The sequence below is a fragment of the Urocampus carinirostris genome, chromosome 8 (assembly GCF_059441175.1).
Source record: "Urocampus carinirostris isolate Australia breed hairy pipefish chromosome 8, RoL_Ucar_1.0, whole genome shotgun sequence".
NCBI lineage: Eukaryota > Metazoa > Chordata > Actinopteri > Syngnathiformes > Syngnathidae > Urocampus > Urocampus carinirostris.
Genome location: NC_142356.1, coordinates 6,591,000 through 6,617,396, shown reverse-complemented (window position 1 = coordinate 6,617,396; position 26,397 = coordinate 6,591,000). Strand labels below are relative to the sequence as shown.

The 26,397-nt window shown below is 40.7% G+C and overlaps 1 long non-coding RNA gene across 2 annotated transcripts; it reads right to left on the bottom strand.

The window, feature by feature from the left end:
- On the bottom strand, window positions 1-26,034 carry LOC148360576 (uncharacterized). 2 transcript variants are annotated; one of them, XR_015851075.1, is made up of 5 exons: window positions 25,894-26,034; window positions 21,523-21,603; window positions 16,914-17,048; window positions 6,962-7,012; window positions 1-2,890 (listed from the first exon to the last, which is right to left on the bottom strand). It is a non-coding gene; the product is annotated as an uncharacterized LOC148360576 (long non-coding RNA). The 2 variants fall into 2 exon arrangements; XR_015851074.1 differs by lacking the exon at window positions 21,523-21,603 and having other exon boundaries at window positions 25,894-26,028.
- Between the last annotated feature and the right edge of the window lie 363 nt (window positions 26,035-26,397).

Genomic DNA, 26,397 nt, shown 5'->3' with positions numbered 1-26,397 from the left:
TCACGTGAAAAAAGTTTATTTAGGAATGGGGGAAACAAGAAAGAATGTCCGTGTCGCTGTGTGTGTTTGTGTGTACGGTGATCATCTATCCGTTTATCTTCTGCACTGCTTATCCTCAGTAGGGTCACGGGGGTTCTGGAGCCCATCCCAACCCTCTTGAGCAGGGGTGTCAAACTCATTTTAACTCGGGGGCCACACTCGGGTGCAACCAGACGCTTCACGTGAAAACGCCACAATGAGCCAAAGTGTCATTTTCACACACACAAAATGTCTTCATTTATTGTGTGGTCTATAGACTGCCAAAAAACAGGGCAATGGCAACAATTTCAAGCATGTTCAAGCACTTCACCTAAAATTCAAGCATTTTCCTGACCTTGAAAACACAACAATAAAATCCAAGCATTTTCAAGGATTTCAAGCACCCGTACGAACCCTGAGCATTAGACAATAGTACCATCTAGCGCAGGGGTTGTCAAACTCATTTGAACTCTGGGGCCACACGATGGAACAAACATTCTGTCGGGGGCCGGACTAGTAGATTAAAGAGAAAGAAAAAGAGAGAGAAAGGAATAAGAGAATGAGGGAGGGAAAAGGAGAGAGGGCGGGACAAAGAAAGAAAAAGAGAGAGAGGGAGAGCGCGTGAGAAACAAGAGATAAAAAGTTGTGAGAGAGGGGGAAAAGAAAGAGAGAGGAAGACAGAAATCCAAAGAGAAATAGAAAGACAGGAGAGAAAAGAGAAAAGAACGCGCGAAGTGTATAAAGAGAGAGAGAGAGACAGACACAGCGAGACAGCGAGAGACAGACAGACAGACGGAGAGAGAGAGACAAGTACAGTGTCCTTGTGAGAGGCACCTAGCTTTGGCAACATCAAGTTGACATATTTCAACCTGCAGCTTGTTTTTCTCTTGCGCTTCTCTGAGTGTTGTCTCGCGGGCCGGATTCAATCCCTTAGCGGGCCTGATCTGGCCCGCGGGCAGCCTGTTTGACTCCTGTGATCTTGAGGCATTGGGCAGGGCACACCTTCAACTGGTTCCCAGTTCACAGAAACTGACAATTCACTCACTCAGTCACACCTGGGGACCAATTAGGCATCTAATTAACCTGACATGCATGTTTTGGCAATGTGTGAGGAATCCGGAGTGCCTAGATGAAATGCAAGGGAGTAGATGCAAACTCCGCACGGGGAGGCTGGTATCGAGCCCTGGACCTTCGCACCGTGGGGCCGTGCACTCACCACTTAGCCGTCGGGCCGCCCCGCATAGCAATAAGTGAAAATTTAAAATTAGATGTACATTTTTATGATATACGCAGTGTTGATTTGACCTGTGAAAAGTGATGGGTCCCAGGGACTAGCATGCTCAAAAATCTATGAGTCCCAACAGAGATCTATGGCTCCCCAAAATTGAGTGTTCACGGCGGCGCGGTGGTTAGCGCTTGTGCGGCACAGTTCATGTCATGGGTCGTGGGTTCAAATCCAGCTCCAGACTTCCTGTGCGGAGTTTGTATGTTCTCCCCGTGCTTGCGTGGGCACTCCAGTTTCCTCCCACGTTCCAAAAACATGCATTTCAGGTGAATTGGCCGGTCCAAATTGTCCCTAGGTGTGAATGAGCGAATGAGTTGTCTGCCCCTGTGTGCCATGCGATTGGCTGGCAACCGGTTCAGGGTGTCCCCTGCCCACTGCCCGGAGATGGCTGGGATGGGCTCCAGCCCCCCCGCGACCCTAATGAGGATAAGCGGTACGGCTAATGAGATGAGCTGAGATGAGATATTCTTTAGTTTTTTTTCTTTCATCGAATCGTTGGCTTCAACACACGTGTTTTCCTTGCCTCCGCGATCTTCCGAAGAATTTATCTGCCTGCCGGAATTATTGCCGTTCTGCATTATGTTTCGACTTATTACTGACACTAAAGAAATTACCTATTTTGTGTTGATTTTCACTTAATACTTAGTTTTTTTCGGAGGCATACTCATAGCTGTCAACCTCCACGGCTCCATGCCCTTACAAACTGTCATATTTTCTCTTACAAAATCCAAAAAAATCTTACACCATATTTTTTTTCAAACGTGTTTATGTAGTTTAACATGTTAAATTGTACATGTGTTTCCTTATATCATATATTGTTAATGAACATTTTGTTTTGAGACACCGAGTTGCTCGACATGAATGAGGTTTATTATAAAAAAAGTTCAAAAATGGACGTTCACTCTAGAAGGAAAAAATACATGCAATATATAATTAAGTAGAATAATACATTTTTTTATTCAAATTATGAATTCATTTTCTGCATCAAATTATTGTTGGTAATATACCATTTAAAGGGATAACCACAAACCTGTCTTTTTTCTTTTTCTCCTTTTATACTTCCTTTTTTTCTTAACTTCTTTATACAACATAATCATTCGTAATATAATGCATCAAAGCAAGTGAGCCGTTGGAGAGCCGGCTCTTTTGAATGAGTTGAGCCGAAAAAGCCGGTTCTCTAAAAAGAAACGGACTTCCTTTCACTACACAACTCGAACTGGAGATCGGCGTGCAGACGAAAACTCGAACCGCGAGACCAAAACAACAATGGCGGATCTGCCTGACGAAAAGTTGAGTGCGGTAATTCTAAAGTATCGGGTAATAATGACAATTTGGTGTCAAAAAAGTTGCGTCCCGGGGACGCACGTTAATTTGACACGATACGTCCCCGGCAAAAAGAATGCGTCTAGGATGCGGGGACGCGGGCAAACCAGAACACTGTATACGTTAAAACAATCTTCGAGTTCTAGATTCCCGAAGCGGTCGCCCGAGAGGAATATCGTCCGGGCCGTCCGTCTTCTCTTTCGCCTTGGCGTCATCTGCTCCCTTCGCGTCACGGCGGCGAGAAGATTTCTCCAACGAAGCGTTCTAGAATACGGACAAGAGATGGCAGTTAAACCCGACCGAGCGTATTGAACCGGATTATTTGGAAGAGACGTTTACGAGAAACGATAGCGAGTTCTTCACCAAAACGCAAGATGGACAATCCGCACTGACGGGAAAACAAAAGAGAAGTCGGGACATATTTTGGATTTTTAGAAATCTTTCGTTTGTGTCTTCAGCAAATGTCAAGTTGTGGGCTATCAAAAGTTTAAAGCTTCAACTCTATGTTAAATCTTAACTTCGGTCTTTAATGTTAACTCAAGTTAATGCTCTCGGACAGTTAACTCGAGAGTCGAAGCAGATATAATAAGGGGTGTCTGCAGATTAATGCCTTAACTCTCTGAAGCTGCATTCATTCTCAAGTTAATGCTCTCGGACAGTTAACTCAAGAGTCGAAGCAGTTAAAATGAGGGGTGTCTGCAGATTATTGCTTTAACTCTCTGAAGCTGCATTCATTCTCAAGTTAATGCTCTCGGACAGTTAACTCAAGAGTCGAAGCGGTTAAAATGAGGGGTGTCTGCAGATTATTGCTTTAACTCTCTGAAGCTGCATTCATTCTCAAGTTAATGCTCTCGGACAGTTAACTCAAGAGTTGAAGCGGTTAAAATAAGGGCTGTCTGCCGATTAATGCTTTAACTCTCTGAAGCTGCATTCATTCTCAAGTTAATGCTCTCGGACAGTTAACTCAAGAGTTGAAGCGGATAAAATATGGGGTGTCTGCAGATTAATGGTTTAACTCTCTGAAGCTGCATTCATTCTCAAGTTAATGCTCTCGGACAGTTAACTCAAGAGTTAAAGCAGTTAAAATGAGGGGTGTCTGCAGATTAATGCTTTAACTCTCTGAAGCTGCATTAATTCTAAAGTTAATGCTCTCGGACAGTTAACTCAAGAGTTGAAGCAGATATAATAAGGGGTGTCTGCAGATTAATGCTTTAACTCTCTGAAGCTGCATTCATTCTCAAGTTAATGCTCTCGGACAGTTAACTCAAGAGTCGAAGCAGTTAAAATGAGGGCTGTCTGCAGATTAATGCTTTAACTCTCTGAAGCTGCTTTAATTAAGAGGTCCAGCAACATCAAAGATGATCTCCAATTAATGCCAGTTAACTCGAGAGTCAGTGAGGTTTTTGCAAATGTGAAAAAGAGTGCTCTCTTAAGTAAAAAGCCCCAGTGTGTGATATGTGACCCGCTAGTTTACAGGTGTCAAGCAGGCGGCCCGCGGGCCAGATCAGGCCCGCTAAGGGATTGATTTCGGCCCACGAGAAAACACTCAGAGAAGCAAAAGAGAAAAATGAGCTGCAGGTTGAAATATGTCAACTTGATGTTGCCAAAGCCAGGTGCCTCTCACAAAGACACTGTACTTGTATTTATTTCTCTCTCTCTCTCTCTCTCTTCCACCCCTTTTCTCCCACTCTCTGTCTCTGTCTCTTTTACTCTCTGTGTCCTTTTAACTTATTTTGCTCTAACTTCCTTTTTTCCTTTTCTCTCTTTTCTCTTTCTCTCTTCCTACCCTTCACGCTTTCTTTTCTCTTTTCTCTCCTTCTGTCTTTCTATTTCTCTTTGGATTTCTTTCTTCCTCTCCCTTTCTTTTCCCCCTCTCACGACTTTTGATCTTTTGTTTCTCACGCGCTCTCCCTCTCTCTCTTTTTCTTTCTTTGTCCCGCCCCTCTCTCCTTTTCCCTCCCTCTTTCTCTTATTTCTTTATCTCTTTTTCTTTCTCTTTAATCTACTATTCCGGCCCCAGACAGAATGTTTGTTCTATAGTGTGGCCCCCGAGTTAAAATGAGTTTGACACCCCTGCGCTAGATGGTACTATTGTCTAATGCTCAGGGTTCGTACGGGTGCTTAAAATCTATGAAAATGCTTGGATTTTATTGTTGTGTTTTTAAGGTCAGGAAAATGCTTGAATTTTAGGTGAAGTGCTTGAACATTCTTGAAATTGTTGCCATTGCCATGTTTTTTGGCAGTCTGACTCTATAGACCACACAATAAATGAAGACATTTTTGTGTGTGTGAAAATGACACCTTGGTTCATTGTGGCTTTTTCATGTGAAGCATCTGGTTGCACCCAAGAGGACGGCTCTATTTAGAAAACCAGCTCTTTTGTCTTGGCTCTCTGTGCAGAGCTCCTAAACGGCTCTTAAGATGTTTTTGTTTTTTAAGGATATATAATCAATAGTAATAGGACTTTATGCACCAAATTATTTAGTAATTAGTAATTTTCATATGTTTTGCAGGGATTCCTGAAAAACACCTGAAAATTTATTAAAATAATTAATAAAAATATCTACCCAAAAAATTGTGAATTACAAAACAATTTTTACTCACTGAACAGATTTGAAGTCGAACAACATCACAAATCCCTAAAGATGCAAAATATTAAAATTAAGATTGAAATATTAACTTTTCAGTGCTACAGAAAAATGATAAAATACAGAAAAAATAACTAATTTAGAATCAGAACCTCAAAAAATATAAATCAAAATAAATAAAAGAAAAGCAAAAGATCAGCAGTACCTAAGACCGAATGCACTCTGCTTCGAAACAATATCGTTAAAAAAAGTCCAAATTTGGTTTATTTTTCTTCCTTTTATTCATACAGTAATTTATTGTTTTTGTCTTCCATATTGAACTCTCTTATTACCCAACACCTATGGAGCCTTTCACGTGTTTGTAAACAAGTGTGACGTATCGAAGCTGTGCGCGCATTGTTAAAGCAGAATTCATGTCAGTTTATAGCAGCCCATTGACGCAAAAGATAAGATATTATAGATAGGAACAAGTATGTGCTAGCAGAAAGTTAGCGACTTTATTTTAGTCACCAAAGCTTAAAAAAACACAAAAACGTTTTTTTGGTTGCCACTGGATTTCGTCCTTTGAAGGTACTGGAAAAATTGAAAAAGGCATATGTACCAACAGTCTCTAGATTATTTTAACTTTCTTCTGATAACATTTGAGCAATGTTCCCTGTAATTTTCCTTACGGGTCTGAGCGTTCACACAAAGTCGGTGAGCAACGCTTGAAACAACAGTGAGCAACCATAATCCCAAGTGTGGCAAGATAATTCATTATCAACCATGTCCAAAACACAAGATATCTATTTGGTTTTATTTCCTGATATATTTTGTCGCATAATATTAACATTTTGGGGGGATTATTTCGTCGGTTTTAAGATACAGAACTTTACTTAATCACATTTTTTAGTGGAAGTACAATGTTGGCAACAAGATTCACTTGATATCATTGGAAATCATTTGAATGCAACACAAACTTTTTCTTCTTTTTTCCGTGTTTTTTTCTACTTTTTTAAAAATTCCTTTTAAAAAAAAATCTCATTGTGTTTATTTTTTCCGAGCTGTTACTTTTTTTTTTGTTCTCTATTTCCTTTTTTTCCTACAATTCTTTCTTTTCTTTTTTTCTAGCTTTTTTTTCTAAATTTTTTCTTCCTTTTTTCTCTTCCTTTTGTTTCTTTTTTTCTCAGCTTTTCACTACTTTTTCCTTTTGGTATTTTTTTCTTTTTTGTTCTATTCCTCCCTTCCTTTAAGTCATTTTGTGCATCATTTTACATAATATTTGGTCATGTTGGGATTAAAGAAGCAAAAACAACCCGAAGAGCCGTTTAGGACCCGAAAGAGCCGGTTCCTTTCAGTGAGCCGAGCCGAGCCGAAGAAGCCGGTTCCCCGACAAACTCTACTACCTTTACTCAACTTCGTTCTCCTTCGACTCGACTTCAAAATACCGCATTTAGGACACAACGTCAGGGGAACCCGTGTATTTTGCCTTCATGCACTGTAACTTTGCCTTAATTCGCTTCTTAATTAGCAATTTCGAGCCCTGATTTTTGCGCGCTGGCTAGATTTTCTTGTGCGCTGAGAAGCTGAGAGCAGTGCGCGATTGCGCCTGCACGCAGCTTAGAGGGAACGCTGCATATGAGTGTAAAAAAACAAAAGGTTTGTTGTCATGAACAACTTATACCAAGCACTCGAATTTTAATTTTGTAAGGTTTTAGTTACAGGGACCCTAAACCGAAAACCTCCAGTGCAACTTGAGAGATCTCACCAATTTCCTCTCCATGGACTCCATGACAGCTTGAATATGCAACATCCAGACCTTCAAGGACACAAAGAGAAAAGGTGAAAGCAACATTTTTATCCTTGTTTTACTGAGATTAAAAAAAAAAAATTACTCCACTAGCTGAGGTCATAACGCTCCGTTTTATTTTCAATAATCGTAAACACATAAACACCAGCCTTTGGTGGATTTCATGAACGTCCGTCCGGGGGACGACTCCAGTGAAGCCTCAAATGAAATTATAACGCCGCTTTTATCTCATCTCTCATCTCATCAGCCGTACCGCTTATCCTCATTAGGGTCACGGGGGGGCTGGAGCCCATCCCAGCCATCTCCGGGCAGTGGGCAGGGGACACCCTGAACTGGTTGCCAGCCAATCGCAGGGCACACAGGGACAGACAACTCATTCGCTCACTCACACCTAGGGACAATTTGGACCGTCCAATTCACCTGAAATGCATGTTTTTTTGGAATGTGGGAGGAAACCGGAGTGCCCGGAGGAAACCCACGCAAGCACGGGGAGAACATACAAACTCCGCACAGGAAGTCTGGAGCTGGATTTGAACCCACGACAGCTTTCCCATGACATGAACTGTGCCGCACAAGCGCTAACCACTGCGCCGCCGTGCTGCCCTATGCAATGGAAACTGATATTAGTAATATCACCTCATGGAAGCATGTACCGTAAATTCCGGACTATAGAGCGCACCTGATTATAAGCCGCACCCACCACATTTTGAGAGGATAACCGCTTTCGTACTTACACAAGCCGCACCTGCATATAAGCCGCATGCGCCCACACAATCACGAAATTAACCCAGACCCGAGTCTGAGTCTCGCAATTGTAACTGAGGGGGGATTTTGTAAGGTTTGTAGTTCTATATTCTTTATCAATTATCCATTATCCGTTATCGGTCAAACCATAATACTCTACAAAGCCAAGGGGCCGAGACATTTGCTCTCAGCCAAGAGGCTGAGTCAAGATCGCAATTGTAACTGAATATGAAGTACACAGTCCAAAAACAACAGCCGGCAAATTGAACGTAACATGATACCGGTACTTAAGATATGACGCAGACCTGCAGAGTCCGGGTCCCGTTGAAAATAATCCAAGGGGAAAAAAATGTATATTTCCAGAGGTAAGGGTGGGAAAATATATATCCACTATTGTCCGCTGCTTCCACAAACACGTCTCACTTTTACTCCACTTCCCATCAGCCCCCGTTGTATTCGCCCCTTCTTTTTGATTCGCCTGTGGAAAACATACCAGAATAAGTCTCTAAAATAAATACATTACAAAAATATACAGTTGCAAATACATATTATACATGGTTACACATATTTACAAAGAAAGACGGTACACCGAAAGAGTTTTCAAAGCTTTAATAATAATATTATAACTTTCATCCCAAACCGTGTCTGTGAAGGGTAGCAAAACGCTACTAGTAACACGCTTGCAACACAAGGAAACGGGTCTGTTAAAAAAAAATACGGTATTTGTAAAAATCATGGTAAACCGTGCTCATTTTCCTCCTTATGACTGACGTCATTAAAGTCGTCTTCCCCAATATGGGAAAGAGACTTTGTCATATAGATGTCGTCCTACGCTTCTTTATTCAAAAACACGCTAGCAACACACTCGCATATATTCCACCGGTCTAAATCTTACCTTTTGGACTCGAGCGCCGCTGGCGGCTGTTAGAACAAATACATAAATTGGCCGCATCACTGAATAAGCCGCAGGGTTGAACATTTGGGAAAAAAGTAGCGGCTTATAGTCCGGAATTTACGGTAAATGCTGAAAAGAAGGGGGCCAAGTACTGAACCCTGCGGAACACCACATTTAACACTAAAGGACTCAGATGTCATTTCACCATATTTAACACTGTGCGTCCTATCTGAGAGGTAGGATCTGAACCATAAGAGGACGGTTCCTGAGAGACCAATCCAGAATTTTCCCCACCATATGACATCGACAACAAACATTCTGTAGGGGGACGGACTAGTAGATTAAAGAAAAAGAAAAAGACATAAAGAAATAAGAGAAAGAGGGAGGGAAAAGGAGAGAGGGCGGGTCAAAGAAAGAAAAAGAGAGAGAGGGAGAGAACATGAGAAACAAAAGATAAAAAGTCAGAGAGGGGGGGGGGGGAGAAAGGGAGAGGAAGAAAGAAATCCTAAGAGAAATAGAAAGACAGAAGGAGAGAAAAGAGAAAAGAAAGCGCAAAGGGTATGAAGAGAGAAAGAGAAAAGGGAAAAAGGACACAGAGAGAGAAAGAGACAAAGAGCAACAAAGGAAGAGAAAAAGAGAGACACAGAAAGTGAAAGAGACGGAGACAGAGTGGGAGAAAAGGGGTGGAAAAGAGAGAAAGAGAGAGAGAGAGAGAGAATAAGAGAGAGAAATGAAATGAAATGATCTGCATTTATATAGCGCTTTTCAAGTCAAGACTTCCGAAAGCGCTTTACAGTGTGCTTCACATTTCCCAATAGCGGCCGTGATCTGTGCAGCCATGTAAGGCGCTAACCTGCTTATTGGGGGTAATTGGGGGTTCAATGTCTTACCCAAGGACACTTTGATATGTAACACGGACAAGCCGGGATTCGAACTGGGATCCCTTAATCCTAAAACGATCGCTCTACCTCCTGAGCTACTGCCGCCCCCAATTTTTTTCTTTTTTATGTCCTTGAGAGACAGAGAGAGAGAGAGAGAGAGAGAGAGAGTGACAGAGAGAGACACAGAGAGAGAGTGACAGAGAGAGACACAGAGAGACACAGAGAGAGAGTGACAGAGAGAGAGTGACAAAGACAGAGACAGAGAGTAGGAGAAAAGGGGTGAGAGAGAGAGAGAGAGAGAGTAGGAGAAAAGGGGTGAGAGAGAGAGAGAGAGAGAGAGAGAGAGAGAGAGACACACAGAGAGACACAGAGAGAGTGACAGAGACAGAGACAGAGAGTAGGAGAAAAGGGGTGAGAGAGAGAGAGAGAGAGAGAAAGAGAGAGAGACACACAGAGAGACACAGAGAGAGTGACAGAGACAGAGAGTAGGAGAAAAGGGGTGAGAGAGAGAGAGAGAGAGAGAGAGTGACAGAGAGAGAGTGACAGAGACAGAGAGAGAGTGACAGAGACAGAGACAGAGAGTAGGAGAAAAGGGGTGAGAGAGAGAGAGAGAGAGAGTAGGAGAAAAGGGGTGAGGTGAGAGAGAGAGAGAGAGAGAGAGAAAGAGAGAGACACACACAGAGAGACACAGAGAGAGTGACAGAGATAGAGACAGAGAGTAGGAGAAAAGGGGTGAGAGAGAGAGACACACACACAGAGAGACACACAGAGAGACACAGAGAGAGTGACAGAGACAGAGACAGAGAGTAGGAGAAAAGGGGTGAGAGAGAGAGAGAGAGAGAGAGAGAGAGAGAGAGAGAGAGAGAGAGAGAGAGAGAGAGAGAGAGAGAGAGAGAGAGAGAGAGAGAGAGAGAGAGAGAGAGACAGAGACAGAGAGACAGAGACACCTGGCTTTGGCAACATCAAGCGGACGTATTTCAACCTGCAGCTTGTTTTTCTCTTGCGCTTCTCCGAGTGTTGTCTCGCGGGCCGGATTCAATCCCTTAGCGGGCCTGATCTGGCCCGCGGGCCGCCCGTTTGACACCTGTGCTGTAAGGGTTGACATTTTGATACATTTCCTTTGACTAAAGTACAAAACGACCCTAAAAATCTTCAATTTCATGTCAAGATCAGCAAGAAGAATCCTTTTGACTACTAACGCTAATTTCCTTCACTTCATCGACCGGAAATGACTTTTGACAGCTCGTCGTCTCGATTTTTTTTCTTTTTTATGTCCTTTACATTCTCTAATTAATTAACAATGATTGACGTGTCCTCATTTGTGTATTGAATTAGCTTTTAATTAATAGAAAAAGAACAAAGTAAGAACATTTCCAGGCTTGGGCTATTTTAGAGAAGGTGGAACATAAAAGAGGAACGGACTGCAATGGATGATTGCCACACGTAGTTTGTTTTTTTTTAATCATTTTAAAAGCCAAAATCAAGACTTAAATCCTATAGAGTAGGGGTGTTAAACAGGCAGCCCACGGGTCGGATCAAGCCCGCTAAGGGATTGGACCTGGCCCGCGAGACAATGCTCAGAGAAGCGCAAGAGAAAAAAGAGCTGCAGGTTGAAATATGTCCACTTGATGTTGCCAAAGCCGGGTGCCTCCAACAAAGACACTGTACTTGTGTTTCTTTTATTTCTCTCTCCATCCCTCTCTTTTTTTTCTCACTATCTCTCTCTCTCTCACTCTGTCTTTTTCTCTTTCTTTCTCTCTTTCTGTGTCTTTTTATCTTCTTTTCCTCTCTTTTGCTTTCCCCTTCTCTCTCTCTCTCTCTTTATCGCCTCTCTCTTTCTATTTCTCTTTGGATTTCTTTCTTTCTCTCTCCCCCTCTCTCACTATTTCTATTTTTATCTCTATTTTTCTTTGGTTTCTTTCTTTCTCTCTTCCCCCCTCTCTCACTAAATCTCTCTCTTTCACTGTCTGTCTTTTTCTTTCTTTGTTTCTTTCTGTGTCTTTTTACCTTCTTTTCCTCTCTTTTGCTTTCCCCTTCTCTCTGTTTCTCTTGCCTTCCCCTTCTCTCTTTCTCCCCTTCTCTCTTTCTATTTTTCTTTGGATTTCTTTCTTTCTCTCTCTTTCCCTCTCTCTCACTATTTCTATTTATATCTCTTTTTTCTTTGGTTTCTTTCTGTGTCTCTTTCTTTCCCCCCTCTCTCACTACATCTCTCTCTTTCACTTTCTGTCTTTTTCTCTTTCTTTGTCTCTTTCTGTGTCTTTTTACCTTCTTTTCCTCTCTTTTGCTTTCTCATTCTCTCTCTCTCTCTCTTGCTTTCCCCTTCTCTCTTTCTCCCCTTATCTCTTTCTATTTCTCTTTGGATTTCTTTCTCTCTCTCCCCCCTCTCTCACTATTTCTATTTTCATCTCTATTTTTCTTTGGATTTCTTTCTTTCTCTCTTTCTTTGTCTCTTTCTGTGTCTTTTTACCTTCTTTTCCTCTCTTTTGCTTTCCCCTTCTTTCTCTCTCTCTTGCTTTCTCCCCTTCTCTCTTTCTATTTTTCTTTGGATTTCTTTCTTTCTCTCTCTTTCCCCCTCTCTCACTATTTCTATTTATATCTCTATTTTTCTTTGGATTTCTTTCTTTCTCTCTTTCTTTGTCTCTTTTTGTGTGTTTTTACCTTCTTTTCCTCTCTTTTGCTTTCCCCTTCTCTCTCTCTCTTGCGTTCCCCTTCTCTCTTTCTCCCCTTCTCTCTTTCTATTTCTCTTTGGATTTCTTTCTTTCTCTCTCTCTCCTCCTCTCTCACTATTTCTATTTTATCTCTATTTTTCTTTGGATTTTTTTCTTTCTCTCTCTTTCCCCCTCTCTCACTATTTCTATTTATATGTCTATTTTTCTTTGGATTTCTTTCTTTCTCTTTTTCTTTGTCTCTTTCTGTGTCTTTTTACCTTCTTTTCCTCTCTTTTGCTTTCCCCCTTCTTTCTCTCTCTCTTGCTTTCTCCCCCTTCTCTCTTTCTATTTCTCTTTGGATTTCTTTCTTTCTCTCTCTCTCCTCCTCTCTTTCACTATTTTTATTTTTATCTCTATTTTTCTTTGGATTTTTTTTCTTTTTCTCTCTTTCCCCCTCTCTCACTATTTCTATTTATATGTCTATTTTTCTTTGGGTTTCTTTCTTTCTCTCTTTCTTTGTCTCTTTCTGTGTCTTTTTACCTTCTTTTCCTCTCTTTTGCTTTCCCCTTCTTTCTCTCTCTCTTGCTTTCTCCCCTTCTCTCTTTCTATTACTCTTTGGATTTCTTTCTTTCTCTCTCTTTCCCCTTCTCTCACTATTTCTATTTATATCTCTATTTTTCTTTGGATTTCTTTCTTTCTCTCTTTCTTTGTCTCTTTTTGTGTGTTTTTACCTCTCTTTTCCTCTCTTTTGCTTTCCCCTTCTCTCTCTCTCTCTTGCGTTCCCCTTCTCTCTTTCTCCCCTTCTCTCTTTCTATTTCTCTTTGGATTCTTTTCTTTCTCTCCCCCTGTCTCACTATTTCTATTTTATCTCTATTTTTCTTTGGATTTCTTTCTTTCTTTCTTTCTTTCCCCCCTCTCTCACTATACCTCTCTCTTTCACTTTCTCTCACTATTTCTATTTTGATTTATTCTCTCTCTCTCTCTCGCTCTCTCTCTCTTTCTCTCTCTCTCTCTTGCTTTCCCCTTCTCTCTTTCTCCCCTTCTCTCTTTCTATTTCTATTTGGATTTATTTCTTTCTCTCTCTTTCCCCCTCTCTCACTATTTCTATTTCTATATTTATTTTTCTTTGGATTTCTTTCTTTCTCTCTTTCTTCCCCCCCTCTCTCACTATTTTTATTTTGATTTCTTCTCTCTCTCTCTCTTTCTCTCTCTCTCTCTCTCTCTTTCTCTCTCTCTTTTTCTCTCACTATTTCTATTTCTATCTCTATTTTTCTTTGGATTTCTTTCTCGCTCTCTTTCTTTCCCCCCTCTCTCACTATTTCTATTTTGATTTCTTTTCTCTCTCTCTCTTTCTCTCTCTCCCTCTCTCCTTTTCCCTCCCTCTTTCTCTTATTTCTTTATTTCTCTTTTTCTTTCTCTTTAATCTACTAGACCGGCCCCCGAGAGATTGTTTGTTCTATCGTGTGGCCCCCCGAGTTCAAATGAGTTTGACACCCCTGCTGTTAACCAAGTAAAACAAGTCTCTTTAAAAATGATATTGACATACCTGCTCTGTGAAGTGGAGGTAATATCGGGTCTAAAAAATCCAGCCCAATGCATAATCTTTGACCACTAGATGGCACTGTGTGGTCTGCTGCAAACTAGTGTCATCTTACATCCATTTTTTGTCCGTTTTTCAGCTCCTAAATTATTATGATTAACGAATTGAATGCTCTCATTTTATACTTTTGGTGTCGAACCAGTGCGGCTTATTCAGTGATGCGGCCAATTTATGTCATTTTTTTAGCGGCCACCAGCGGCGCTCGAGTACAAAAGGTAAGATTTAGACCGTTGGAATATATGCGCCGAGGAAGACTGCAACTTCTTAGTTTGTGCACAGATTAAATTAGCGTAAAAATATCCTCACCATGCAAATTGCAAAAAGAGAGGCACATGACGCAGCTTTCAAGCTAAACGCAATCGAGCAGTCCGATTAAGAAGGAAATAGAGCTACTGCGCGTAAACTTTACTTTGCGAACGTGTTGCTAGCGTGTCTTTGATTAAGGGAGCTATATGGCTTAGCCTCTTTCCCATACTGGGGAAGACGACTTTGATTATGTCAGTTACAAGGAGGAAGATGAGGACGGTTTACCGTGATTACTACAAGTACGGTATGTTTCTTTAACAGAGCCGTTTACTGATTTGCCAGCGTGTTGCTAGTAGTGTTTTGCTACCCTTCACAGGCACGGTTTGGGATGAAAGTTATAATATTATTATTAAAGCTTTGAAAACTCTCTCTGTGTACCGTCTTTCTTTGTAAATATGTGTAACCTTGTATAATATGTATATGCAACTGTATATTTTTGTAATGTATTTATTTTAGAGACTTATTCTGATATGTTTTCCATGGGCGAATCAAAAAGAAGGGGCGAAAACAACCGGGGCTGACGGGAAGTGGAGTAAAGGTGAGACGTGTTTGTGGACGCAGCGGACAATAGTGGATGTATATTTTTCACACCCTTACCTTTGGAAATATATTTTTTTTTCCCTTGGATTACTTTCAACGGGACCCGGACTCAGGTCTGCATCAAACATTAAGTACCGGTATCATTTTCCGTTCATTTTGCCGGCTGTGGTTTTTAGACTCAAAGTCGGATTTGGGTTAAATTTGTGATTGTGTTACATGTTTTAATATGGGCGCATGCGGCTTATATACAGGTGCGCCTTGTGTAAGAACAAAAGCGGTTATCCTCTTAAAATGTGGGGGTTGCGGCTTATAATCAGGTGCGCTCCATAGTCCGAAATTTACGGTGTGTATATATATATATATATATATATATATATATATATATATATATATATATATATATATATATACATTGGGACCTCGCTACTTCGCGGTTCCACGTTTGCGGGTTTAGAGCTACGCAGGTCTAAAAAATAATAATAATAAAATAAAATAATAAAGCATTTTTAAAGGGGCGTCGCTACTTGGCGGATTTTCAATTTTTGCGAACCATTCGACGAAAGATAATAAACAAAATAATACTAGCAAGAAAAGTATTCTAAAATGGACTCGATTATATTCCTGGTTACGCTATGAGGAGGATGATAATGGAGGCTACATGTTCTGTGATGCGTGTACCCATCGTGACAAAAAAAACTGGATTGCATCAATCATTTCGCAATACGAACTTTCAGAAAAGCACATTGGATCGGCACCATGACAATGAAAACCACAAATTAGCTATGGAAATTCCGTTGCTGCAATTGAACCTTGAGAAGGCATTACAACTGTGGCGGGACAGCAAACCACGAAGAATATATGAACTGAAAAATCTGGAGTGATTAAAACTGCATGAATATATAGACTCATATTTCAGCAATATTATTTTGTATAATGTACAATATTTTTGTGAACTGAAAAATCTGAAGTGAGAACTGCTTTGAATTAAGTGTGATGATTAAAACAGACTGAGTATATAGGTTTATATATTTAATTATATATTTGTCGCCGGTTTACGATTTCAACCTGGATAACTCTAAATTTTGGGGACCCATAGATCTCTGTTGGGACTCATAGATTTTTGAGCATGCGAGTCCCCGGGACCAATGTTCCCTGTGATTTTCCTTACGGGTCTGAGTGTTCACACAAAGTCGGTGAGCAACGCTTGAAACAACAGTGAGCAACCGTAATCCCAAGTGTGGCGAGATAATTCATTATCAAACATGTCCAAAACTTGACATCAAGTAACATCTTGCTGAGTTTCCGTCAATGCAAAATGATTTTTCTCTTTTGAATGAATTGACTCATGTACTATTGCAAAGGTTGTACGGCCTACAAGCGTTGTTTGTTCTTACAATTCTTTCACAAGATATCCATTGCTTTTTATTTCCTGATATATTTTGTCGCATAATACTAACATTTTGGGGGGCTTATTGAGTCGGTTGCAAGATACAGAACTGTACTTAATCACATTTTTTAGTGGAAGTACAATGTTGGCAACAAGATTCACTTGATATCATTGGAAATGATTTGAATGCAACACATACTTTTTCTTCTTTTTTCCGTGTTTTTTTCTATTTTTTTTAAATTCCTTTAAAAAAAAATCTCATTGTGTTGATTTTTTCCGAGCTGTTACTTTTTTCTTTTTGTTCTCTATTTACTTTTTTCCTATATTTCTTTCTTTTATTTTTCTGGCTTTTTTCTAAATTTTTCCTTCTTTTTCTCTTCCTTTTGTTTCTTTTTTTCTCAGCTATTCACTACTTTTTCATTTTGGTATTTTTTTCTTTTTTGTTCTATTCCCCCCTTCCTTTAAGTCATTTTGTGCATAATTTTGCATATTATTTGGTCATGTTGGGATGAAAGAAGCAAAAACAACCCGAAGAGCCGTTTGGGACCCGAAAGAGCCGGTTCCTTTTAGTGAGCCGAGCCGAAGAAGCCGGTTCCCCGACAAACTCCACTAACTTTAATCAACTTCGTTCTCCTTCGACTCGACTTCAAAATACAGCATTTAGGACACAACGTCAGGGGAACCCGTGTATTTTGACCTTCATGCACTTAAGTCGCTTCATAAATAGTAATTTCGAGCCCTGATTTTTGTGCGCCGGCTAGATTTTCTTGTGCGCTGAGAATGTGCGAGCAGTGCGCAATTGCACACGCGTGCAGCTTAGAGGGAACACTGCCCAGGACCCATCACTTTTCAGAGGTAAAATGAACACTGATATATATATATATATATATACCATACAAAAGGTCTTACCGCGGGGTCCTGCCTCTTCTCGATGCTCCATTCTCGCAGATCTCGCCAATGTTGAGGAAAAGAGGCATCTTGAGAGGGGCCGCTCACCTTCTTCGCCATGAGGGGCCCTCAGAGACGGCGTTCGGGGCCACAGTGCTGCTCAAAGACAAGGCAAAGTATGTGTCACTCGAGACTCGGAACTGATCTCTTTACGCCGCCGTTCGATGGTGTCGGTTTACTGCCTAACAGAAACTCACTCGACTCGGCTATGCAGATATAATGACTGAGAAATTATATATGTAACGGGTGTAATAATAACTTTTGTTTTATTGAAATTGCTTCTGAAATATGTTGTATAGTTTGTGTATAAGTGTCCTGCAATGATGAGTCCAACAGTGCCACCTGCTGGTATGTGGTAAGGTTTGGTTTGGCTTTAGACTTTGCGACAGGAAGGTAGGGGTTTTTGGCAGTCTACAACGAGCTGCCAACGGTAAGACACCATCTTTTGGTGCTATGCAAAAAGTTGATTTTAAACATTAAAACCACAGCTGACACATCTCTCAACATGCACAGGAAAGTGATTGATGTTGTCAAGCTGTTTGGATTTATTTTTGTTTTGTTTCTGTCGCCTTTTATGTTAGTTTTGCCGGACGTTGCATATTGTGCTAAAATGCTAATTCCCCTTATAGAGATCGAAGCCAGCAGAGAAGCTTACCACGTGTTGTGTTTTGACTCATTCATTTGCAGGTAAATTGTACCCGTTTTTATACTCATTATTGTTATTATTTGTATTTTCTCATACATATAAAAAGGATGATGTTGGTTAAAATTCAGACTAAAGAAAATGTGTTCAATTCATTGTAAAAAAAACACTATACGATCTCTTAAAATGGATGTAAAAATGTATTGTGATGATTGATATTCTAAAATGTATTTTATGTAAACTGAAAAGAAAGCTCTGCCAACGAGATCAAAGCCAACAGAGAAGCTTACCATGCGTTGTGTTGTGACTCATTCATTTGCAGCAACTGTAATAAAAACCTCATCATCCAGTCCAGCATGGATGTGGATCTTTGGTATATATATATATATATATATATGTATATATATATATATATATATATATATATATATATATATATATATATATATATATATATATATGTATATATGTATATGTATGTGTGTGTGTGTTCGTATGTGGCTTACAGGCTCAGAAAAGGCTAAACCCCTTTTCTTGAAAATGTACACAGTTGTACTTTAGGGCCCTGAGAGCGTTTTTAGCTAGGTTTTGGTGTCAGGGCAACCCCAATAAATACTAACGAAATTGATAAACGTGATGTTATGCCACACCCCTGCCAAGAAAGTGGTCCCTGATCCTTCTCCTTACTGCTGGGCCAGCCTTCCAACTCAGCCGGTAAAAGTGGGGAGGATCACCATCAACCCAGCTGTAGCTGCCTCAAGTCAAGTTCCATTTATTTGTGATGCCTTTATAACAAAATGGACTGCACAGGTTACAATGACGCCATTCCCTGATCTTAAACCAACATGCAGGCAAGGAAAACTCAAAAACCTTGAGAAGGGGCCTCGCAAGTGGTAATCCCCCTTCCACCATAACCAGGGTGCAATAGATCAAGACTGCTGCTTTTCAAAAGCTGCGGGACACATGCAACTAGTACTTTAACGTCGATCATTCGAGGTAAGTCGAAACCCATCTACATTTCACCAGTGAAATTTGTTGTCTTGATTCAGTCACCTACCGTATTTTCCGCACTATAAGGCGCACCTAAAAGCCTTTATTTTTTTCCAAAAGCTGACCATGCGCCTTATAATACAGTGCGCCTTATTTATGGATCATTTTTAAAATTGCAAAGTTTTCCAACTAACTTGCAGCCGCCGACTAGATTTTTCCCCCAACGCCAAGTAGTACGCGGTGCATGCTGGGATTTATTTACCGGCGTTTCATTGGCTAACTAATGTGTCAATCATCATTTGAATCAATCATTATTGGCTAAAGTTATTCGGAGGTCAAGGGGCGGATCCTTTTTTATCATTTACAGGCTGCCATTGGCTTAAACGGCGAAACAAAGCCTGCAATTGGCCGAAAAAGATGAATGGGTATATCATGTGGCTGACGGCATAGAGAAAGCATTTTTTTCTATTCTGTATTTGTAAATATTGTATTCTCCTGGATTTACTACCCTCACAGATATAAGAGGACATTGGCTGGACATTATTATGAACACAACGACTCCGGTGAGCTACTCCGGGTTTTATATTGTCCCTGTATCTTGTTTCAGACTGAACTCGATGTTTCTGTGATAAGCGGTGCAGATAATGGATGGAATGGAGTGTCTATTTTTAAATTAAACTCAATTCCAAGTGTTTATTGTCATATGCACAGTAAAGTTGCGAGCGAAAAAGAAAATAGATACTAAGGAATGGTTGGCATTTCTTGAATCCCAAGACTTTAACCTTCCGAATGATGGAACAATGCATTTGAGTGACATCGTACGGACACCGCATCCGCACATGTCTACGACACGTATTTGCGTCTTTGCAAGCTTTCGGAATGTTAAGGGGGTAATAGGTTGGACTGAACTATCTGACTGTTTTGTCGACGTTCCCATTGTAGCGCCTTATAATCCGGTGCGTCTTATGTATGTCAAAAATAGGACCAAAAACTATTTTTTCGGGGTGCACCCTATAACCCGGTGCGCCTTATAGTGCGGAAAATACGGTAATTTTGCCTGAATGTCCTGCTAACCCCTTGCCTCGCCTCTTGCTCCTAGACTCCCTCCTTGTTGAAGACTAGTGTCTCCACCCCTACCACGTTAACCACCCCCTTCAACACTTCCTTCGGGATTTGGTTTCCCCATCGGCGCTTACTCTTGGTATCATTATTATCTTTTTCTTGGGTGCCTGGCACATTTGGCTGCTTCTACTATTGGAATCAAAAGACATGGCCCGGCATTGCCGAGCGTGTATAAGTGTTGCCCATCGGTGGTGAAAGCTGGTGAGGCAGGGTGTGTTTTTTTTAGTGCCCCTTTTCGGATGAGCGATGAGTGATGGGAATACAGGCTCTTTTTCAGGAAGCGGCACTTTCGGCTCACTAACAACCCCAACAAACCAGCTCGGTAGCCTAGGTGGTAGGGCGCCCGCTCCGAGACTGGGAGGTTGCTGGTTCGAGCCTCGGCCGAGTCATACCTAAGAGTTACAACATTGGTACTCATTGCCTCCCTGCTTGGCGCTCGGCATTAAGGGTTGGAATTGGGGGGGTTTGGTCACCTAATGACTCCCAACACAGCAGTTGGGTCTAAAATGGCGGCGCCCTGTTTGGCTGCGGCTGCATCGGCTCGCTACAGTTTAACTGTACGGGTCAGGTGTATCGACATTTCGTTCTGTGTGCATGGTTACAAAGAATGACAATAAAAGTAAATTCTATTCTATTCTATTCTAACAACCTCGCCCAAGGAGAATGCCTGGCATTGAGTATTTCCTTTGTTTTCATTTCAGTACTTATGTGCTTCATTTGTTTATTGTGCATTTTTTGGTAGTTGTTTTTTCTTTTTCCTTTTGGTGTTTTTGTTTTTATTCAGGCAGTTTTGGTTCTCAGTATTATAAATTGACTTTTAATGCATATTTGAAATGTTTTTTCTTGTATTTTTCATGTTTGTTGGTGATAGGAATGAGTGGAGAGGTGTTGTAAAAGGATAGTGGGATGTTTGGACAATTTCTAAGGGATGGGCAGGGCACCTGTATGATGCGGCAGGGGTAAACCAGTGGGCGTTTGGGTTGGCCATAGTCCAAAAAATTTTGTGTGTGTTTTTTCCTCACTTTCCCCTTTTTTTCTTTGTTTTTTTGTATGTGTTTGTCTTGCTGTCGGTCACCCCTCTCGAGGGATATAACCAGGGTAGATACATAGATGGAATTTTTTTCATGTATAAAGAATGATACATTTCTAAGAATATAATTGAATCTTTTTTTTTTCCGCATTTATCTGTATTTTATTTCAATTATTATTTATATTTTAATTTTACATTTTCTTTACTTTCTCTGTATATTATAGTATGTACTATTTTATGTTTATTGCATATTATTTAGTTATTTTTAATTTTATTTTTTTATTCAGGCTTTTTTGTCTCTCCATACTATTATATTATTCCCACAAGTATTTTTAATGCATATGTATAATAAAGAAAAGTAATATATTTTTTTAATATATTTTTACTTTATTTTTTTTAGCTTTTCACATTTATATTTTTGTTTCTTTTTTTTTTACTTTATTTTTTTATTTGGCAGGATGTAGACAAATTCGAAATTACAATTTAGAATAATAATAAAAATTGCCAAAGTTTGCCAACAAAAATGATTCTGATAAATGTAAAACTTTGTTTAAAAAAATGTTGGATTTAAAACAAGAGTGGGGAAACTATGAACTGTGCTGAAGACGGTCCATTTGGCTTTTTAATATAGTAGTCCTTAAAAAAATACTACCATTATTTTTGTTGTTTGTCCTGATTTTCACCGTTTCAAAAATGTCAGGCAAAGTAAATATCTGCTTCACTCCCACAAATGTCATTTATTCACCAGCATGGCCGTCAAAACAAACGTAATAAAGGCTTTTTACCGTTTCCCCATCCTGCATCACATCTTAGCCTCACCGGCGTGCGCATCGGTGGCCGCCCCCTCCCGGGACTCTTTCGGAAAGCTGTGAGTAGAAACGAGCTGTCAAGGGGTCAGATACTAAAGCGATATTTCGCGTGAAATTGTGAAATCGCAGCTGCGATCGGCTGAGTTTCAATACGCGTCCTTTTCAGCAAACAATCGTGATTTCCATACGTGAGCACATGTGCCACGGTGGCTTATCGCTATAACGACCGAGCCGTAATAGCGCCGCAAACACAAATCTGCAACGATTTTCTCTAAGGACATCCATAACCGAGCGACGTTGCGGCTATAATGAGCTTGGCATTTCCATCGCGTATTCGTCATCAAATATCGGATTAGGAATGACACGGTGTTGTTCCAGAAGATAGATTAACATCGGACGGAGCAATTTTAAAGTTTTATAACCCGTTAAACTATCTTAGCCAAATATTTACATTGCCAAGCCCTCCCGCGCCCTCAGATCTTCCACCTCCCTCCATCTCACTGTACCTATCCATGGGGAGCAGAGCTTTCAGCCGCTCTGCCCACCAGCACTGGAACTCATTACCACCTGACCTCCGGTATTCCGCCACCTGGTCCACCTTCAAATCTGGACTCAAAACCCACCTCTACAGACTTGCCTATACATAATTATCGGCCTCACATACCGCCCCCTCTTTTTTATTTTTTATTTTGTATTATTTACTTGCTTGTTTTACTTTTGTTTGACATTCTCTGTAGGTGTCCATTAAAGCACTCTGTAGGTGCTTCAAATCCGTTAAAATGCTCTTGCTGTTGTTTTTTTCAAGGATTCGAAAGTACCGTATTTTCCGCACTATAAGGCGCACCTGGTTATAGGGCGCACCCCGAAAAAATAGTTTTTGGTCCTATATTTTCCATACATAAGGCGCACCGGATTATTAGGCGCTACAATGGGAACGTCGACAAAACAGTCAGATAGTTCAGTCCAACTTATTACCCCCTTAACATTCCCAAAGCTTGCAAAGAAGCAAATACGTGTCTCAGACATATACGGAAACAGTGTCCGTACGATGTCACTCAAATGCATCATTCCATCATTCGGAAGGTTAAAGTCTTGGGATTCAAGAAATGCCAACCATTCCTTAGTATCTATTTTCTTTTTAGCTCGCAACTTTATTGTGCATATGACGATAAACACTTGGAATTGAGTTTAATTTAAAAATAGACACTCCATTCCATCCATTATCTGCACCGCTTATCACAGAAACATCGAGTTCAGTCTGAAACAAGATACAGGGATAATATATATAGCCGGAGTAGCTCACCAAAGTCGTTGTGTTCATAATAATGTGCAGCCGTGGTCCTCTTATATCCGTGAGTTTAGTAAATCCAGGAGAATAAAATACTTACAAATACAAAATAGTAAAAAAATGCTTTCTGTATGTCGTCAGCCACGTGCTATACGCATTCATCTTTTTCGGCCAATTGCAGGCTTTGTTTTGCCGTTTAAGCCAATGCCAGCCTGTAAATGACAAAAAGGATCTGCCTCTTGACCTCCGAATAACTTTAGCCAATAGTGATCAATTCAACTGATGATTGACACGTCTTTTTGGGCCAATTGCAGGCTTTGTTTTGCCGTTCAAGCCAATGCCAGCCTGTAAATGATAAAAAGGATCCTCCCCTTGACCTCCGAAAAACTTTAGCCAATAGTAATCCATTCAAATGATGATTGACACATTGGTTAGCCAATGAAACGCCGGTATATAAATCCCAGCATACACCGCGGACTACTTGGCGTTCGGGGGAAAATCGAGTCGGCGGCTTCTTGCCTTAGTTGCAAGACTTTGTGAATTAATATTAATCCATAAATAAGGCGCACTGTATTATAAGGCGCATGGTCAGCTTTTGAAAAAAATAAAGGCTTTTAGGTGCGCCTTGTAGTGCGGAAAATACGGTACTTGAATTTTTAGTGACATGCATGTAAATGCTTGAAAATGTTGCCATGTCTCAAGTCAAGTCATGTTTATTTGTTTGGCCCTTAATCACAAGGAGTCTCAAAGGTCTGCACAGACCATTAATGCACTATCCCCTGATCTAAAACCTACATGAGGGCAAGGAAAAACTCAAAAACCTTGAGAAGGAACCGTACATGAGGTAATCCCCCTTCCAGGATGACCAGGCTGCAATGGATGTTGCGATAACAAATAATACAAATGAAAATAAAATATAAAATAATTAAAGTATAATATAAAATAAAAAGGATGAAAAAGAAATCTTATGATTTGAGATTACCTGACTTTCTTATATACAAACATATATCCTGTACACAAGCAAACCTTTTGCAATTTTTATCATTTGATTTAAACAAAATCTATTTTAAAGGGCAGGGCACACATGTGAGACATGTGTCTCAATAAGTCTGCATAAAAATGACGCCGACAGTGCTTCCTGGTTGTTTTGCTTTGCCATTGCATTTCTTCTCACCCCGTGATTAACGGAAGCGGGCATTATTTTGTATAGCATTGTCCTACAAAGCGTCATCACCCCCTATGGGACAAATGCATGCTAAACTTAAACAGGGAACGAAGAAATGTGGATTATTGCAAGGTTCACCGATCTCTTAACCGAATGGGTCGTCAGGGAACCTACGAGGACGCAACTCTGGACAGCTTTCTCCACTGTTCTTGGGTCATGGCAATCTTGGCACCAGTCTATTCCTTAATGTTGCGGGCCCAGTTCTTCCCCCCCCTTGGACTGTGCCCTGGAGAATGATCTTGGCCAGTCCTGAAGATCTTGTGGCGTGACCACACCACTGAAGTTTCTTGGTAGGCAGGGTTGGGTAGGGTTACTTTAACTGTTAGTTTTACCGGAGATCAAAGAGATCAAAGCCAGGAGAGAAAGCGTACCACGTGTTGTGAGTCATCATTTTATTCATATTTAGTTTCTTTTGTCTTTTATTAGCATATTTGGTATTGGAGTAATCCAAAAGTAATTGAAAGTAATCCAGTTAGTAACCCTACCCAACCCTGTTGGTAGGCTCCAATGTGCCCTCTGATGGTGTTTCGTTTGTCACATGGGCTAAATAGCCGATGCCTAGAAGTTTCCTGTAGCATCGCATCTCCAAGGCCTGGATTTTCTTTTCTAGTTTTGCTGTTTTTGGTGATACCTTGGGGATTAGCCATTACTTTTGTTTTTTTTTTATCTGTGCAGATTTCCATCCCAAATACTGGCTTGATGCTTTGTCCAGGGGATTGACCAGATCTCTATGTTCCTGTTCTTCTCCTGCCAATCCGGCATCATCATCAGCAAAACGGAGGTTAGCGTCACGGTACAAAGAAAGAGTTTTGTCAGGAAACACACAGGGAAAAAGCAAAACAGCAACACGCGTAGCAAGAAAGGAAAATGCATGCATTAGCCGCATCTCTGCATAAGCTGCAGGGTTGAAACTGTGTGCCAAAAGTTGCGCCTCATAGTCCGGTAATATGAATAATAGGAATACCGTAAATTCCGGACTATAGAGCGCACCTGGTTATAAGCCGCACCCACCACATTTGAAGAGGAAAACCGATTTTGTACATACACAAGCCGCACCTGTATATAAGCCGCATGCGCCCACATGTAAACATGTAACACAGACACAAAATTAACCCAAACCCGACTTCAAGTCCCGCGATTGAAACTAAATGTCCTTCATTAAAGTCCACAGTCCAAAAATCACAGTCGGCAAAATGAACGGAAAATGATACCGGTACTTAAGGTTTGATGCAGACCTGCAGAGTCCAGGTCCCGTTGAAAGTAATCCAAGGAAAAAAGTGTATATTTCCAAAGGTAAGCGTGGGAAAAATATATCAGATGAACACATTTACTCACGCAACTCCTTTTTCTTTAACCAACTTTTTACCCCCTCTTCTTTCCTTGTCTGTCCCTCACCTTTAGCGGTCCCCACTTAAACTCGGCACCCCGCGTTTGTTCCGCCCCTCATTTTTCGTTCACCCGTGCAAAACATATCAGAATAAGTGTCTAAAATAAATACAAATAAATACATTACAAAAATATACAGTTGCAAATACATATTACACATGTTCACAAAGAAAGACGGTACACCAAGAGAGTTTTCAAAGCTTTAATAAAAATAATATAGCTTTGACAGGGCAGTTAATGGTAGCAACATTCGAGCGCCGCTAGCCGGCGTTAGAAAAATGACATAAATTGGCCGCATCACTGAATAAGCCGCAGGGTTGAAAGTTAGGGAAAAAAGTAGCGGCTTATAGTCCGGAATTTACGGTAATATAAATTGCCCCCGTGACCGCAGTGAAGGATAATCAGCACAGAAAATGGATAGACAAAGGTGGAATGGAAAAAAACTTACGTCTTGACTCTGCTGATGAACCGTTGCCGTAGCACGACCGCCAAAGTGGACAGAACCATTATAGTGGTGCACATGGTCCCAACACACCCACCACAGTCCAAGTCCAGGACCTTGCAGTGTTGCCCCTCATTTGTGTCTGACCCGGTCTGTCTGGCTGGATCATTAATAACCTGGGATTAGTTAATCCCGGATTAGGCAAGGTGACACGGATCTTTATGGTGTCACTGAAAACACACAGTGTATGTATTTCGTGCTTTGTGGCCATCAAAGGTTGAAAAATATTTTGTGATCCATTATCACCGATCACATAAAGCACCGAAGGCCAGCACAGGGCATTTTTTTTGTCAGTCCTGGTGGTTCTTCCTTTGCTGTTTTGTCCACTAAAGAGTAAATCTCACTCGTGTGGGCACTATCCGTTATCCCCAATTGCATATTGCTCAGGCGGGGGACCAGCAGAGCTTACATTTGTGGGGCTACTCTTTTTTGCAGTGACTGTATTTCTGC